The sequence below is a fragment of the Cygnus atratus genome, chromosome 5, assembly GCF_013377495.2.
Source record: "Cygnus atratus isolate AKBS03 ecotype Queensland, Australia chromosome 5, CAtr_DNAZoo_HiC_assembly, whole genome shotgun sequence".
In the NCBI taxonomy this organism is placed as follows: domain Eukaryota; kingdom Metazoa; phylum Chordata; class Aves; order Anseriformes; family Anatidae; genus Cygnus; species Cygnus atratus.
The window spans coordinates 29,673,037-29,689,182 of NC_066366.1; the positions used below are offsets into that span (position 1 = coordinate 29,673,037).

General features: G+C 43.1%; 1 protein-coding gene across 36 annotated transcripts in view; it reads left to right on the plus strand.

Moving 5' to 3' along the window:
• The first annotated feature begins 1,615 nt into the window (after positions 1-1,615).
• SIPA1L1 (signal induced proliferation associated 1 like 1) overlaps positions 1,616-16,146 on the plus strand; it is a 213,894-nt gene continuing 199,363 nt past the window's right edge. For 11 of the 36 annotated variants that reach the window (XM_035540185.2, XM_035540195.2, XM_035540211.2 and 8 more), the window contains exon 1: positions 9,045-9,154. The gene's annotated coding sequence lies outside the window, so the exon portion shown is untranslated. Of the gene's footprint in view, positions 2,678-2,925; positions 2,980-3,552; positions 3,678-8,633; positions 8,769-9,044; positions 9,155-9,348; positions 9,424-16,146 lie in introns of those variants that run through there. The other 25 variants (XM_035540191.2, XM_035540201.2, XM_035540180.2 and 22 more) reach the window with 5 other exon arrangements.

Genomic DNA, 16,146 nt, shown 5'->3' on the forward strand with positions numbered 1-16,146 from the left:
GCAGGCGCTGAGCTCTGATCTCTGGGGACAATGATAGGACCCAAGGGAATGACTTGAAGCTGCGATGGGGGCAGTTCAGGCTGGATGTTAGGAAAAGATTCTTCACCAGGGGGGTGGTGGGGCACTGGAACAGGCTCCCCAGGGCAGTGGTCATGGAACTGAGCCTGCCGGAGTTCAAGTTGGACTTGATGATCCTTGTGGGTCCCTTCAAACCCTTCCATAGAATCATAGAATATCCATTTGTAGGTATTCTGTGGCATTATGGGCATTATGTAGGGTTTTTAACTTTTATTGAATGAAAATTGCAGATAACTTTTTTTTTTTTTTAGTTTAAAAAACTTTTGATAACTCTTAAAATCGTTTTCCATTTTTGAAGATGGAGAAGATTGAAATACATTTCTTCCTTGTTTTCACTGAAATGAAATGCACATTTTGGCAGTAGGGCTTTGGCTGGCATTCTGAGATATAGTTCATTAGTCCCTTGGCAATTGGAGAAGATTTTATTCTTAAAACAGTGTCTCCAGGCAATTTTTTTCTCAGTTCCTTCCCCTAGATAATTGCCAGAGGCCCCATTTTACAAGCCCCTGTGTATTCTTTTCTGAGGTTCTAACATCACTAGGATTTGATAGTCTTAAAATGTTGTCAGTACCTCAGGCTCTCAAAGCCCCAGCCTGGTATTCATGCTTAACAAGCTCTGTAGCCACATCCATCTAAGGTTTACACAAATACACTTTGGCTTCCGCCTGTAAATAATTTCTGGATGATTTTATAAGCTAATTTAAAAACCATTCAGCGTTCAATGAACATTTGTATCAACAAAACAGACTTCTGTACTCTGAAACCACAATATACAACAGACATTTTTATTTTATTGCTTCTGCTTGTGAAACTTCCGTGAACCTTGAATAACAATGGATAGGCCAGACTGAATATTTGACCTTTGAGAAGAAAAGGTTTATTAAGTAGCAAGAGGATATCCCCAGAGAATATAGTTTTCAGGCCATGGGATACTTTCAAAGCCTCCATGATTCAGCAGACCTGGAGGAGCTACATGCTGGGCCAGACCCTTCTGTTTTCTTCCTTAGCAGCAAAAATAAATCTATATCGGTGCACTTGTATTGCTGAAAAGTAATACATCATACATATGCTTATTGATTTACTTTAAATAACTCCATAGTTTGTGCAGTTACTCTGGCTGCACAATATAGTATAGGAGTTATTACGACATAAGGAGTTAATAAAAAGCTTGCAACACTTATTTGTAATCTTACAGCATGTTGAAGAGTCTTATGGTGAAGAAGTTCCACAGCAAAAGACAAAGCTGCAATATCATGTATTTCATATGAAATACAAACTGCAAAGGAAAAAAGTGCTGTGTCTCTACCTGGCACTCTTCCTTTACAGATCCCTGCATTTGTCCTTTAGGGATTCCTTAAAAGATTCCTTAAAGCAGTTTCCTGCTTGCTCTTTGGTTGAAATCTAATTGCAGTTCTAGGCTGAATTGAAGTGCTAACCTTCTTCTTTTTTCAGTGAAGGCTTCTTTGATGAAAATAGCTGGAAGATGACTTCAAAGCAACTGAACCCTGATGTACAGCAAGTGAGAAGAACAGTGGATACTGAGTTTTGAACTGTGAAAAGTGATCTTAAGAGATCTTAATTTAGCAATCTCTTCCTGCAATAAGATTTCAAGACCTCGTGGAGGCAGAAAGACTAACTAATGGACCCTAATGATGCAAGGGTGTTGGCTGGAAGCTAAATCACTCCTGTTACAGAAACCTTGTGGCATGGATATTGAGGGAGAAGAGATCCTGATTTTTTTTCCCTGTGTCTTTGTGTTGAAAGAGTTGATGTGAGATAGGAAGTGCTTTTCACAACGGAAAAGGTGGCATTCGAGCCTGAGATGTAATGAAAAATCTGGTGAACCAGACTTTTAGTTTAGGTAATCTAGGATGAGCCACGTGCAGCTCCTATAATAACTGAAGCAGTTATACCAAAATAGAAGTATAGCTACTCAGCACAACTGACTTTGTTGACTTCATGTACTCTGTGAGTATAAATATACTTTTACAGTACACGTAGTAATGACAGGTGGGTTAACTCTTTCAAAAAATTGTGGAAAGTAGTTTTGCATTTTAGCCACACTCCAGAATCCTCTTGTCAGTTTTTGGATTTCAAGAATTGCAAAATGTTTTTCCCTTTTCCTCTTACTATATGAAATACTCAGACAAACAACAGAATGACTAACACCCTTTGCTATGGAAAGAATGAAATTGAGTATTCAGAGAGTTGCCAAATGCAGAATAAACAAACTGATATAACAATTTCCCTCTCTCTATCTATTATGGTGATCTCAGTTTGAGTTTCAACATCAGTAGAGAAATCCTCAGACAGAACAGATTTCCAAACAGATAACATCTCTTTAAATGTCATATTAGAAGAAGAAACTTACTCTGCTGCAAAGTCAAAGCCACCGATACCACAACATTACCCTCCCTCGGAAACAGTACCATCTCCTTCTCAAAGTAATTGTTTCTTCCATAACAGCTTCAGCCACGGAAGCCTGTGACTGCAATTTGTGATTCTAAGTGAGTTCTCGGAATATATCCCAGAACTCAGGGTGATTGGCAGCTCTGTAAAAAGTGAGAGCTAGCCCAACTATCCATCAAACAAATGAGTGGTAAGTCATTTGGAATTTCTTCCAATGTTATTCAGTTTTTTCTGTAGAATTTAATTCTGTTGTGTGTAGGAGAAATTTCCCAAAGGTTAATAACTGTGTCATTTTATATTTTGTTCAGAAAACTGAGAGCTAAAAAAACATATTTCAGACTAATTGCATATAAAATAGCTTAGAAAATAGTCACCTTGATTTATGGACATACAAAAATGAAATGTATCTGAAGGCTTTTTGTTTGATGTTTTCTTCAGAATGAATCATTCAAGTTTGAGAGTTCTGCTTAAACTTACCAGGCATTGCTAAGGGTACTGTTTATTTGTTTTCCTCTCTCTTTAAATGATTTGACTATTAAAATCCAAGATAATATTAGGAGATACTTCTGTTCCTTAGTATTCACAGCCTGCAATTTTTTTTTGCTGAAGATGTATATTACAAGTAGAAAGGAGAGGTTGCTTTCATTTGTTGCTTTTCATTTGTGTTGCCAGCAGAAAGAGAGCCGCTCCTTTCTGCCATAGAGGACAAAACTTGCCCAGGATACAGGACACTTAGGTCACATTTCTCTTAGGACCAGATGAATCTCCAGTGACACCTCCCACTTACCAGTGCCTTAAGCATACTGTTGTGAGCTGTTCTTGGTGGGAGCATTCTCTACCACTTACGATGAAATTCTGGTATTTCCTAGAAAGGAAGAGAGGAATTCTTGTGCCAGTGAAAGAGCATAATATCATCCCCAAGATACTGGCTTTGGATCGTTTCTGTGTATCTTTCAGAATGTGTTCTTCATAATAGAAACAACCCAAAACACACTTCCTCCTTTCAGCTGACTTGTCTTAAATAGTACAGTCATTTACAGAATAAAATGTCATATTCTTTTGCAGATATAAGCTGCTTAGCAAATCCGTGAAGAGGAATGCCAATTTACTTGTTATGTTTGAACACAATGTACAAGTCCCAACAACGAAGAGCAGTCCCACAGAAGCACAGAGAGTTCGGTAGTTTTAAGGTAAGAGGGCAGCTGAGCCAGAACTGTGAGCTCTTCTACCCCCTCTATTCCAGCTGCTGTTTCTCTTTGAGTCTAGCTTTGATCCAAACTACTTAACTAACGTGTTTGTGGCCCTCATGCTAAAGTTTGACAAACACTTTTATCCAAAGAAAAGTGGCACCACCACTGAAAAAGGGAATCCTACCTGTCTGCCCTCCTGGCTGTCTGTTCCTGTATCTTGTCTATCTTGTCCCTTCTTGTACCGAGAGAGGCATTTATGAGACCACAATGTTAACTGTATCAGGAAGCTCATCTGGCTCAAAGCTAGTGGTAGTTTTCCTGCTGGGTTAGTTTCTAGCTGGATCAGTCCTCTGAGTCAGTTTGCTGTAGAGTCACATGAACATCTGTGAAGGACAAAGGTTGGGGCAGGAACAAGCAGACAGCAGGGAGAAGAAGCAGGGTGTGGAGTGGACAGATCTGCTTCTTTGGTTAGCAGTACCTGTGTATGCAGTCCTAAGGTGTCTCCTAAGCTACAGACTTCCTCCAGGGCCTGGGACTTGATTTGCAGAGGCATTCACAGTTAAAAGGGAATTCCTGGGGAGCTGTGCTTCCTTGAAAAGAAGAGCTATCCAGTGCTAAATGCATTGGAAAACCAGGTGCTAGCCACTTAATCTGTGAAATGGGGATAATAATATCACCTTACAGGAAAGGGGTAAAAATGCATTAGTTACTGTTTGTGAAACATTCTGTTCTGATGAACACTCTAGATCAACCTTGTGGGCATTGCATCCTCCCGTCTTCAGAGTCAGTGGGCAAGAGTGTGCAGAAAAGAAGGTGTGGAGCTGCACTCCAAATCCCCTGGCTTCAGAGGAGCTGTGGAGAAAGCTGTGTAATCATAGAATTACAATTTATATTACGGAGTGTATGTGCCCAAGAAATCTGAAATAATGGTATAAGCAGATGGCAATTGGCATTTATTACTTTTGAGTGTTTGACTTTTCACCATTAATCTTTTAATGCATGGGAGGGGAGCTTGGTGTTAAATAGTCTACAAAAGCACTTTGGAGTTCTTCTGGATTGTGCTTGCTGCTTATACTACTTTAAAATATTTGTATAGTATGATTTGATGGCTGATGCTGCATCACATCACTTGAAAATTTGAAACAAAAGAACCCCCTCTTTGCCAAAGTCCCTTTTGCATTACCTTCTTCTCAGGCAAAGAAAGTCTCTAACTCTGCTTCTCTTATCTTTCATTTTCTTCTAAGCCTATAGTAAGTACTATGACTATTTGACATATAGTTCTGAACTAGTGGGCTTTTGTCTAACCAGGTATGTCTTTGTTCCAGGTGCTGAATTAAAAGCAAATGGCAACACCAAAATAATATTCTTAAGTATTCTACTGTGCATCCAAATAAAATTTATTTTCTTTCTCTCCCTCTCTCTCTCTTTTTTTTTTTTCTAAATCAGTCAAGGTTATTAATTGTGTCTTTACCACTGAAAAGCCTTCTTGATTCATAAAGTTAACGTCTGTGTGCACTGGTGCCTCTATAAATGCAGACTTGTTCTGCATGTGTATATTTTGCAACTTCTTTTCTGAGGATTATATATGTACCTGCCTATGAACTAAGTGGCTCCCCTTAGTACAGTTTCTGGGTTTCTCTTCTCTATTCCAGTGGCTTGGCAGTTCCCTGAAATGCCAGAGCATGATGCAGATCCTTGCAAATTATGAGAAAGAGCCTACTGATCACAAACCAGCACAGACAGGCTTGGCAGGAGGAAACTGAAATTGCATGTGTGCCTCCGTGATCCCACTGCCAGCTGATAGGTCACAATTCTGGCCTGTCAGCCTTGACACTGATCATTTAATTTTGTTCTTCCTACTTACTGATCCCTTTCCACCAGCCTCCATGCTCACCCTCACACTTTCTTCCATGCTGCAGTTTTGTTGCAAATGCTGCAGTCTTTTCTTTCTTTTCAAATCCTTTTTCCAATCAATTCTTCAATATTTCTACCAAGTTAAATGCACCAAAGTCAGAAACATTTATTTGCTTTTATTAACAAATATATGTATTTTTAATTCTAACTAATGTGTATTTCTAATTCTGAGTTTTAATGGCTTCAGATACTTCATGCCCAGTTAGTAATTACCCATGCAAATTAAATGGAACAGATGTACTTCAGGGTGAATTTTTGTAAGCTGCAGAGAGGGTTGCTTTTAAATGTCAGTCTCTTTCCCTTAGAGAGTTCAGAGTTGATAGTACAGGTTGCATGGTGAAGTCAGGAACTGGTGAAGTCAGCGAGTGTTTATATCTACTTCTTGTCAGAAAAGGCCTGTTAGTGAGTGAAAAAAGAACAGAGAAGCTACACTTCACAAGATACTGCCGTTTCTGCCAAAGCTGGCCAAAGAAGTTGCCTCTTATTCCTGTCCCCAGTGCCCCCAAAGGAAAATTGTCCTTTGCTATGGCAGCGTATCTGTTTATGTACTGTAAACTGGATCTCCGAAATGATCCGTATTAGAGAGAAGCCTCTAAAAGCCCCAAGCCAATACTGCTAGAAAATACTCTAAAACCTTCCCAACATACACTGACTTCCTGAGACTATGAATGAGAATGTGGACCTTTTCCATATCCTGAAACTCACTGGTCTTGAGCTCTTGTGAACGATCTACATTTGAATTACCTCATCTGTTTTTCTGGCGCATTGTATATCCAAATTGTAATGCTTTCCTTCTTGGAAGAGTGCACTGTATACAAATTTTCACATGTTCATTGTTCATCAATGAATAAATAATGCATTTTGTTTCAGGGTGGTTCAGATTCTTAGTCAAATTTTCCCTGTGCTTGCAGGAACTCTGACCAGCCCTAATCAGAAACAGTCCTACTACTTACCCTTTCATAACAATAAACCTTCAGAGAGCAACATAAATGTTAATTAATTTACTCTCACCTCAGTTCTCTGAGGTAAATAACTATCATTTTCCCTTTCCGTTTAAATGAGAATATTAAAATAGAAATGGAGTGACTTGCCTAAGGTTACACACACATTAGTGGCAGAAGAAGGATTAGCATTCAGAAACTCTTAAGGCTCTTAGGGCTTGTCTACACAGGGAAACTGAAACGACGACTGTGCCTCATTCATTCTGCAACAGCTATTCAAGCAGAGGCCTATGTGTAAGTGCTCTATCAAAGGGAAGAGAGTCCTTTTATTCTAGAATTAATTGTGCATTATTGAGGCATGGGAATTATTTTGGAATAAACCCCTTCTTATTCCATGATAAGTATCCACACAGTCAACTGTTCCAGACTTGCCATTCTGACTGTGTCCTTACATGGGGAAGAGCCAAACTCTGAATTCTTCATCCCTCTCCCTGCTAAAAAAAACAAGTTAGTATTACTTAATTACAAAGGCACAAAAATGTTTTTATTTCCACATAAAGAAAATAAACCAGCTCAGGCTATCCCGAGACCTGTGAGAGCACATGTTGTTCGCGAGCATTGCTGCTCCCCTAACTGCAGATCTAAGCACCATGCATAGGCAGAACATGGCGAGGAGAGCAGCTTGGCTGAGCCTCGCACCAGCAGCCCCCATGCCAGGACGCCCTGCGTGGCTGGATGTTGACCTTTTAGGCTTGGGACTCCGGGAGAGCCCACAGGGGCCCCAGAGCTGGACCCAGCCCTAGCCCTGCGCTTCAGCCAAGGGTGTGGGCCTCCACCGGGGACGAGTCTCAGATAGTGTGTGAGCTGGGCTGGTGCCTTCCGTCAGAGCCTCTCCCTCCCTCTGTGGCCCTGGTGAGCATCTCCCACGTCTTACAATCTGACATGTCAGAAACGTGTGGAGGAAGTTCATCGAAAAGGATCTGTGAATGCAGTAGCCTCATTAAACAGCTTGCACTGTTGTGACGGCTTCGCTATCTGAATTCTTCTGATAAGGACAAACTGAGTAATCATGCACCATGATGCTGTAGTCACATCCAGCTCTGTTGTATTTATATACCTGAAGACTGAAATCCTGTTTGGAGTTCCGTTTGTAAGAACTGCCTTTAAGAAACTATTTCATTTCTGTAAAATACACTTAGCTTTTCAGCTGGGTGGTACATGATAAATACGGTTAAATACCTAAAATGGTCCTATTCATGATTCTAGACAGCTAACTCTCCTATTCTTCCATGCCAGAGCTGCACTGGGATCATCTCCTCATCCCTCTAGAACATTCCTTCTACTATGCAAGATGAGATAGGGAGTATTTTTGTGACCCCCATAACACCTGCTGGAGTCACAGCCTCAAACTGAAGAACCTGTAAGATAGCAATTGCTCTTTGGAAATCCAGCCAGATACTTTTAGAGCACCTCACCCTGTGGTATTTAGACATCAGTACTGAAGAGCCATTAGAAACATCTTCCGAAAGCTCTGAAATCCTTTGGATCCGTGCATAAATCCTGTTGGTCATGACTGTCCAAACGTTCCTGGAAAGTGACCGTGGGTGAAGCTCTAGCTCGGCGGTGGAGCAGCTGCTTGCCACAGCGTGCTCGCTATCGCTATCGCCGTGTTGCATGCTGCTGGAAGGCAGCCAGCCCCAATCTGAGATGTTTTCTGGAGCGTCCTAATTTCAGAGACAGCTCAGGGAAAGCTTCGGTTACATTAGTTTAGCTGTGATTGTCAATGTTCTGTCCAGCCAAGGATGGTAATGACAACCAGCGGAGTATCCAGAAAGCATTACCCCCCAGCTGATTTTGTTTAAAATTTTGGCCACTGCGGCAGGAGAAAAAGGGGTGATGTAGGAAAAAAGGGGGTGATGGAGATGTAAAAAGGGGGTGATGGAGATGTATGCTCATTTTTTTTCATGTCACTAATTTGTTGGATATCTAGAGAGGGAATTCAGTTTAATTAGTCAGTAAAAGAGCTTGATGTAATGCTATCTGCATCGCGCTGGGAGGTTCTTCCTTTGCATCAGTAACCCTCCTTCCTACACGTTTCCAGGAGGCTGGAATTTGATGTAACGACACAAACTGGAACCACAATTTAAACGCAGAAAGTTCCGAGAGGTGCTGCACCAGCGTGTCACACCCTGAGGAGCCTGGTCACCAGGAGTTAAGGAACCTCATACGCATACAGGTCACTATAAGCAGCGTGTGGGGGGTGGGCAATAAGCGGGCACGGTGTTTAAGTTTTGTACGTATTTAGGTTTTCACCTAAAGAAAGGAGGACCCGGGGCGGGGGGAATCACCCCCACCACACAGGCCCGGCGCTTGGGCCGTTGCCGCAGCAACGCGCGGGGGCCCCTCGCCCCCGCCCCGCCTCTCCGGAGCGCGCAGGGGCGGGCGGCGGGGCAGCCCCTCTCCTCTCCTCTCCCTCTCCGCCTCTCGCGAGAGCTGCGGCGGGCGGGCGGAGCGGGGCGGCGGGCGGCGTGCGGCGGGCTGAGCTCATCCCGGGCGCGGGCGGGGAGCGGCGCGCGGAGCCGAGCCCGAGCCGAGCCGAGCCCGGCCGCGGCAACTTCGGGGGTGAGCAGCGGGACGGGACGGGACGGGACGGGAGGGGAAAGGAGGGCAGAGGGGGGGAGCCGCGGGACCCCCCCGCCGCCGCGTTCCGTGGCTGCGCGCAGGACTTGGCCAGTAACTTGCCTCGGCGCGGGGAGTTGTACTTTTAATTTTTTTTTCACTTTTTTTTTTTTAAATTATTATTATTTTTTTAATAGCCGGCGAGGGGGGGTGCAGCCGCCTCGGCGTCGCTTGGAGCCGGTGCCGAGCCGCCCGGTCCCGCTGGCAGTTAGGTAATGCGGCGGGGGCGTGCTGGGTGCGCGGCCACGGGGGCTGGAGGTGCTTCGGGGGGGGGGGAGGGCTGGAGGATTTGGGGGGCTCGGGGGAGCTCCAAGAGTCCAACGCGGGGTCCCCCCGGCAGAACTGCTGCAGGAGAGGCAGAGGAGAAGTGGGCAGCCGTCCCCTGCCGAGTTTGTGCGCTCTCCCCCACGTTTTATGGCTCGCCGAGTGCCGGTGCTGGCGTGCGGGGGGGCGGCCGCACACCTGCGGTACCGGTACCGGCACCGGTAGGTGCGGGGCTGGCTGCGTGGGGAGCGCGCCTGGCGAGGCAGCGCTGCAAAATGGGAACCGCTCAACTTCAATGAGGATCTCCTTGTGTAACCTTGGCTACAGCAGCAGCGTGCCTCGGAGGGAGGAGGCATGCTTGCACCCAAGCAGAAACGCAGAGGTATTTTGGGGGGAGACGATGTTTCCTACAAATTTGCTCCTAAAGACGTCGTCGGCGTGTAATATCTTAGCGGTGCGGTTTTAACGAAGCCTCGGGTGCACGCCGAGGAGCGCATCGCTGAGCGGGGAGCCAGAGTTGGTAGCACAATGCCAATTTGTTTGCGGGGTCGGGGTTTCACATTGCGTTCGGTTCGGGATCCCCGTGGATGAACCGAGGCTGGCATGTGCTTTAGGGAGCAAACCTTGCCTGATGGAGTTCTGATCGAGGCTCTCTTTTTGTCAGTAACTATAGGAATTAAGCATCACTTTCCTTAAATTTAAGGTGTAAGTTGGTTTTGTGGAAGGGAAAACAGCCTTTTTTCTGTTTAAACAACAGGTTTTGTTGTCCCCGTTGTCACTGTAAGTACTAGCTGGATGATATGCATCTCTATTTTGGATGATATGCATCTCTATTTTCTCTGATGTGGACTCTGGTCGTTATTTATTTGGAAGGAATCCCTAAACTAGCCTCTGTTCCCCTTCCGCTGGAGAGGTGGGAGAGAAAGGTGAAAGGACTGAGGTAGAAGTTGGTGACAATTGTAATGGCAGGGAGAGATTTATGGGTTGTTTCACTGTCACGGCTTTCGTGCCTTAGGCCATCAGACGTCATAGCAGTTATTAATTCAGAAACAGTGTGGGAACTTGAGATTTTTTTTTTCTTGCTTATGAAAACACGTGTGCTCAGTTCAGGTGAAGTTGAAGTTTCGTCATTGAATGTTTTATGTAAATATGATCTCTCCTTTTAATTGATTTTTATTTATTTCTAACTGGGAACGGAAGATTCCCCCCAGTTTTAACAGGGTTTATTTATGGACAGTTGATTAAAAGCTGTGCGCTTAGTTGCTCAACAGTGTATTATGAAGGTGTTAGTGATGCTAATATAATGCTTAGTTTTAGAATTACTGCTTGGGATAGGCATACTTAGCTCTCAGTTGTGGTTCAGAGAGCCTCTTAGATCATGAAGGCAGAAGCAAAATGGGACGTCAGCTCCAATTGTGTTGTCGGACTGCAAAACGTGGGCTGACTGAAAAGGCCGGCAGGTGTAGTGGTAGGCACTGGCACGCAGCTAGGCAAGGGTGGAGCTGCAATGAGGAATAAAAATTCAGCACGGGAACGTGTAATCCACGATCTGCTTTTTCTGTAATCAAGTGTATGACTGCCACTTCGCTCATGCATACTTGTTTCTATGTTTGAAGAGTGTTTTTGTTTTTTTTTCTCAGAAATGTTATTTTAAGGTTTGGGATTAACTTCTGGATAGCTGTTGTTTTAAAAACCATGTCCAAATGTGGCTTCTCTTGTGTTTCCTCCCCCCCTTCAGGTTTTCAAGGAGATTTGTTTTATCATGCTTAGAGCGTTCTGCTGCTGCCTTTAGAGCTTATCATTCTTACCTAGCTCTTATTGCCCTCTCAGTTTTGTAAATGTATCTCGAATGTATCCCTTACTTTTTCTGTTTATTTCAGAACTTCAGTTCTGCCATGAACATGTTATTTTCCTAAGAAAGGAGGACAAAACTGAAATTAACCAACGTTAAGAACATAAAATACTCCTATTAGTTATTTGGTTTTTTAGTAAGATCACATTCCTTCTGTTAAGGAAAACAGGTTTGGAAATACGTTGGGAGAATGAGAGGTAGGCTAGTAAGAGAAAGGGCTGAAACCAATTTGAGTTTCTTTTCTATTCCTCTATTTTGTCCTGTGGCACGTCTATTGTAGAGAAGAAAAAGGAAGACTTTTCTCCAGAGCAGTAGTTTAATCCCTTCAGCAAGGGGTAGCTGCAAGCTATGCAGTTCTTACTGCTGCCGGGTGGAAATCCTGGATACCCCATGGGGTAAACCAGCAGAGCTGCCCTCATCCAAGTTTCAGTCACACATGTTGGTTTCCGTAATGTTGATGTTTTCAGAGTTTTTTAAACTTACTCACATTGACCCTGTGTGTTGGCTCATTGGCATACCAGTTGGATCTGTTGTTTCCTCGGCTTTCTTAGCTTCATTTAGATTGCTTTTATTCCTCAGCAGCTCCTTTATTTAGATATTAAGAAGTCAGTAAGGCATGATTTCACTGTCTCTTCATATCCTATTGTATCTCTGCTTTTAGTTTGTTATTCATCTCTCAGATTTTTGTTTCACTCACTGTTGTAGGAGTGTCTTGTCTCCCAGTCCAAGAGAGATGGTAAGGTTTGTTTTGGTGTGGGCTGAGCTTCCGCTGTTCCAGTGCCTCAGTAGAAGTGAGGTTGCTTTCTGCTGCACTCGTTGGTATTGAGGTGGGATTAGTTTACATCATCTCTAGAAAATCTTTTCACTTTTTTTTTTTTTTGAGAGAGAATTCTGTAACCTATTGGTTTAACTTCTTGTTAATAAGTTACAACAGAAATGCAGCACTAGTAAGTGCGGTCACTTATTTATCAGTGTGTGCAAGGGTATTCTAAAATGGGCTAGGTCAGGCCTTTTAGCATTCTAGCACATAAAATTAATCATGTGTTAAGTATCTTTCTGTGAGTTAGGGCAAAAATTATATTCTGTGTTTTCTGTTGCCAGGGAGATGCGACTTCAGTGGCATGATTTGAAGTGCATTCCTCTAAATAGCAACTTCTAAATAGTCTGAGCTTTATATTTCACTGAGTTCAGTTTAATGTTTGAGGGCCATCAGGCTGGATGGTTTTTAAAGTGGGATTTTGTGGCTGTGTGAGAGTTGAGAGATTACCTAATGGAAAACAATCGGCATTGTCTGGGATTGGAGCCTTACCAGCAATGGTTAACTGAGGGCACGGTTGTAAAGCTACAGAGTATGGCCACTGGGGAGACGAGTGACAATAATCTTGTGGTTTTTGACTAGCTCTGATTCTTGATCCTCGAGCAACTGGCAGTGCGAGGTGAACATGATCTGCAGCAGTTTGTGTTCGCTCTGGTGGTAGTTCTGCACTCCGAACTCCGGGAAACCCTCTAGGAGTTGCAGAGGCACTGAAACTGCTCGATTATTTTACTGGTTTTGAACATGAAACCGCAGATAAAGTGGCTTTAGAAGTCCATCTTCTTAGATGTAAACTTAAATTATGGCAGTGCCGCGGTCTATTTATTTTAAATCCCTTGGCACCAGTTTGCTGGGTGGGTTGCTTGATTTAGATTCTACTGCATGCCTTTTATGTGAAGTGCAAAGTGAGACTAAGCGTTTACAAGTCTTTGTTTTCTTTATGGAAACATGCTTTAAAGAGCACTTCATTTGAGCGTGGCAACATAACACTTTTCCTGAGCTTGATAGCTGCAGAATTGTGTGATCACTGAGTGTTTTCAGACCTCTGAATCCATACGTGGATCCTCTCTTGCAAGCCCATGTTTGATTAGTGGGATCAAAACCAGTCACGGCTTCATCTCTCTACACGACTTAATCATAGCCGCTCGTTCCTTGTGCAGCACGTGGATGTCTATGTTGGAGAGAGATGTCAGGTTTCTGAAAAACGTGCGGCTGCATAGAACAACTTCACTGAATGTGGGTTTTGTGAAAATATAATACAGAAGGAACAGTTACTGAGAACCGTGGTTGATGCTTAGGCCTGAGAGGTGGTTTGAGTCTTTTTATGATGTTAACGCTCCCTTGCCTTTGGCCTCGGATCCTGCGGGAAGGGAGGAATACTTTCTTCAGGTGGACGTTATTAAAAATTTGTCAAGTGTCTTTGAAGACCAATTTTTAGTTCACAAGTTTGTCAAAATTTACATAAACTGCAGGCATATAGGATGTAGTTGTTTTTAAAGTTAGATTGTTGGGGATTCCTTATGGTTTACCTTCACTGCTGAGAAACCTCTTGGTGGTGTTTATTTCAGTTTTGTTGTTGTTTGTTTATCTTTTGAGGTACAACTCCTGAACTCGAAATACTAATTTTCAGCTGTCTTTTACCGCTGCTGTGAGACAAATGTGCTGATGTTGAACTTATGCCTTTGTCTTAGTGAAATCATTTCATCTGTCCTTAATCGATGGTGTTCCCAGTGGATTAAAATCTTCAACTAGCCAAAATCAACAGAAAACAATCTTATTCTAGGCTGCTGTACAGCGTGGGTCAGAAGTTGAGCACAATTGAGAGAGAACCTGCCCTGTCACTTGCTTGATAGACACCAGTTACCTGTAAGGTGCTTGGCTGGTGTCATTTCACCAGCTGTGGCGCTTGCTCTCCTCTCTCGGAGCATCACAGTTTTCCTGGGAGCTTTGAGCCTGAACGACAGGTTTACTGTATGCTGAAGAGATGTGGAATAGCATTAAGGCAGAACTTTTGAAAGTAGTGGCAGATAATATCTGTGAGACTGCTGTGGTAGCAGAACTTTGTGCATGCCGGTGGCTCTGATAGTTATCTCAGGTGTTCTTGGTGGCAGTGCAAGCAGTTCTCTGTAAGGAGTTAACAGATATTTTCAAACGTCTGCATTTGCTGATTTAACCAAAAGTTGCATAGTCTCCAGAACATTTTTATGTTACTCTTGAGACTTTCTGAAATAATGGAAATTACATTTTCATATTGCCTTTTTTGGCTTTATTATAGCCAAATATACTAAATATACTCATCTTACTTTGTGCTCAAAATCATCATTGTACCTCATACAGTCACGCGAAGTATTCCATGCACATCCCTGGTGAATGGTGTTTTACAAGAGATTATAGTTTTCAGCTTTAAAACTTTTTTCCCCCTTTCTTTCTCGTTCAAGGAGTGCTTTTTTCTGTCTGCTGATTTCAAAAGTGGCATCTTTATTGCTCAGTCTTCTTTAAAGTAGCAAATAATTTGGCATGGTAGAAGTGGCTCTCTGGAGGAAGGTGGTGTTGAGTACTCCAGATCTGTGGTGTTAGTACTTCAGTAATTATGCTTAAGGCACAACTTGGCTGGTCCCCTAAACTGAATGTCTCTGCCACAGATGCAGTTGGTTTGTTGCTTACAACTGCTGAGGGTTAGGCCAAAACTTTGGTGAACTTTAGGGTGGTGGGGTGGGATTGCTAGTTTGGCATCTTCTAGAAGAAACCTAGTTTATGCACACCAAAACAACCATTTAAAAAAAAATAGAAAAGAGAAATTCAGGGGATAGTTAGGCGTTGACCAAACTGTCCTAGAGAGACTTCGGTGAATCTCCATCCTTGGAGACTCAAAAACTTGCCAGGACACATCTGTGAGCGACTCATGTGGTGTGGGATCAGCCCCGTCAAGGCACGAGCTGGGACATGAGCTAGGCCCCCACCTTGGGCCCTGCTGTGGTTCTGTGCTGCCAAGTGGTGGTGGCCGAGGCCTCCAGCAGCTCTTAGAGGTGCTCATGTAGATGCAGTTTAAACTGTTCTGAAAACTTGACAAAATCCTCGCAGCAATTTTTTTTTGACTAATGTGAAGCGGTTTTACTGTGGTATCCAGCACATTTCATATCTCCTGCTCGGGCCACAGCACTGCATTGGTGTGGGTTGATCACACTTACCGGTGTTGGCTATCAGGTTGCAAACCCACGGCAGGAAACCTGACTTCCTTTATCAGTGAGCACTTGAGAAAGGGAGCTTATTTATTTATTTCCCTGCAAGAAGGCAGCGTAAGAGGAAACGTACGCATCTTCAGCGTTTGTCTTCTGGCAGAACCATAGCACAAACTTACTCTTGCAGATGAATTTTTCTGGCAAAAATCTGACTTTTTGATCACATTATTCAAGTGTAACATGGCGTTGTCTACACTTTGTGGGGTGGTGGTACAGAAAAAGAATGGAAGATGAAAAACTGCTGGCTTAAACACATTGCTGTCACTCAAAAGCTGTTGCAGTTCTTATCTCTGAACTCCTTTAAAAATCTTTTTGTCTTTGGAGTCAGCACTTTTATTTTTGCTTTCTGAATTACCAATATTATTATTTTTAAGAACTAAAATGTTTGACGCTGTTTTGGGTGGGGGGAATACTGTTGCATGTGCCAAATAGAAGACAATGCTAGACCCCACCAGGTGAGCCTTGGAGGGCCTTCCCTGTGTCTGCTGGATGCAGTTGAGATTTCCACCAATCTGTCGATCCTTTGCAAATTGGAAAGGGTGAATTTGTATTTTGTGCCTTCGGTCCATGCTGAAGGAATGTGTGGCTCTGCAGAAGGAAGTTATTCTTGAACATTCCTGTGTCTTTAAAAATAATCTTATCTTTATGAATGATGTGACACTGGCAATTATCTTTTACTTTGCAAATGTATTTAACAGCTTGTTGCATGAATCATAATAAAGCAGTTCAATAGACTCCACTGTATTGATCTGACAGCAGCCTGAAT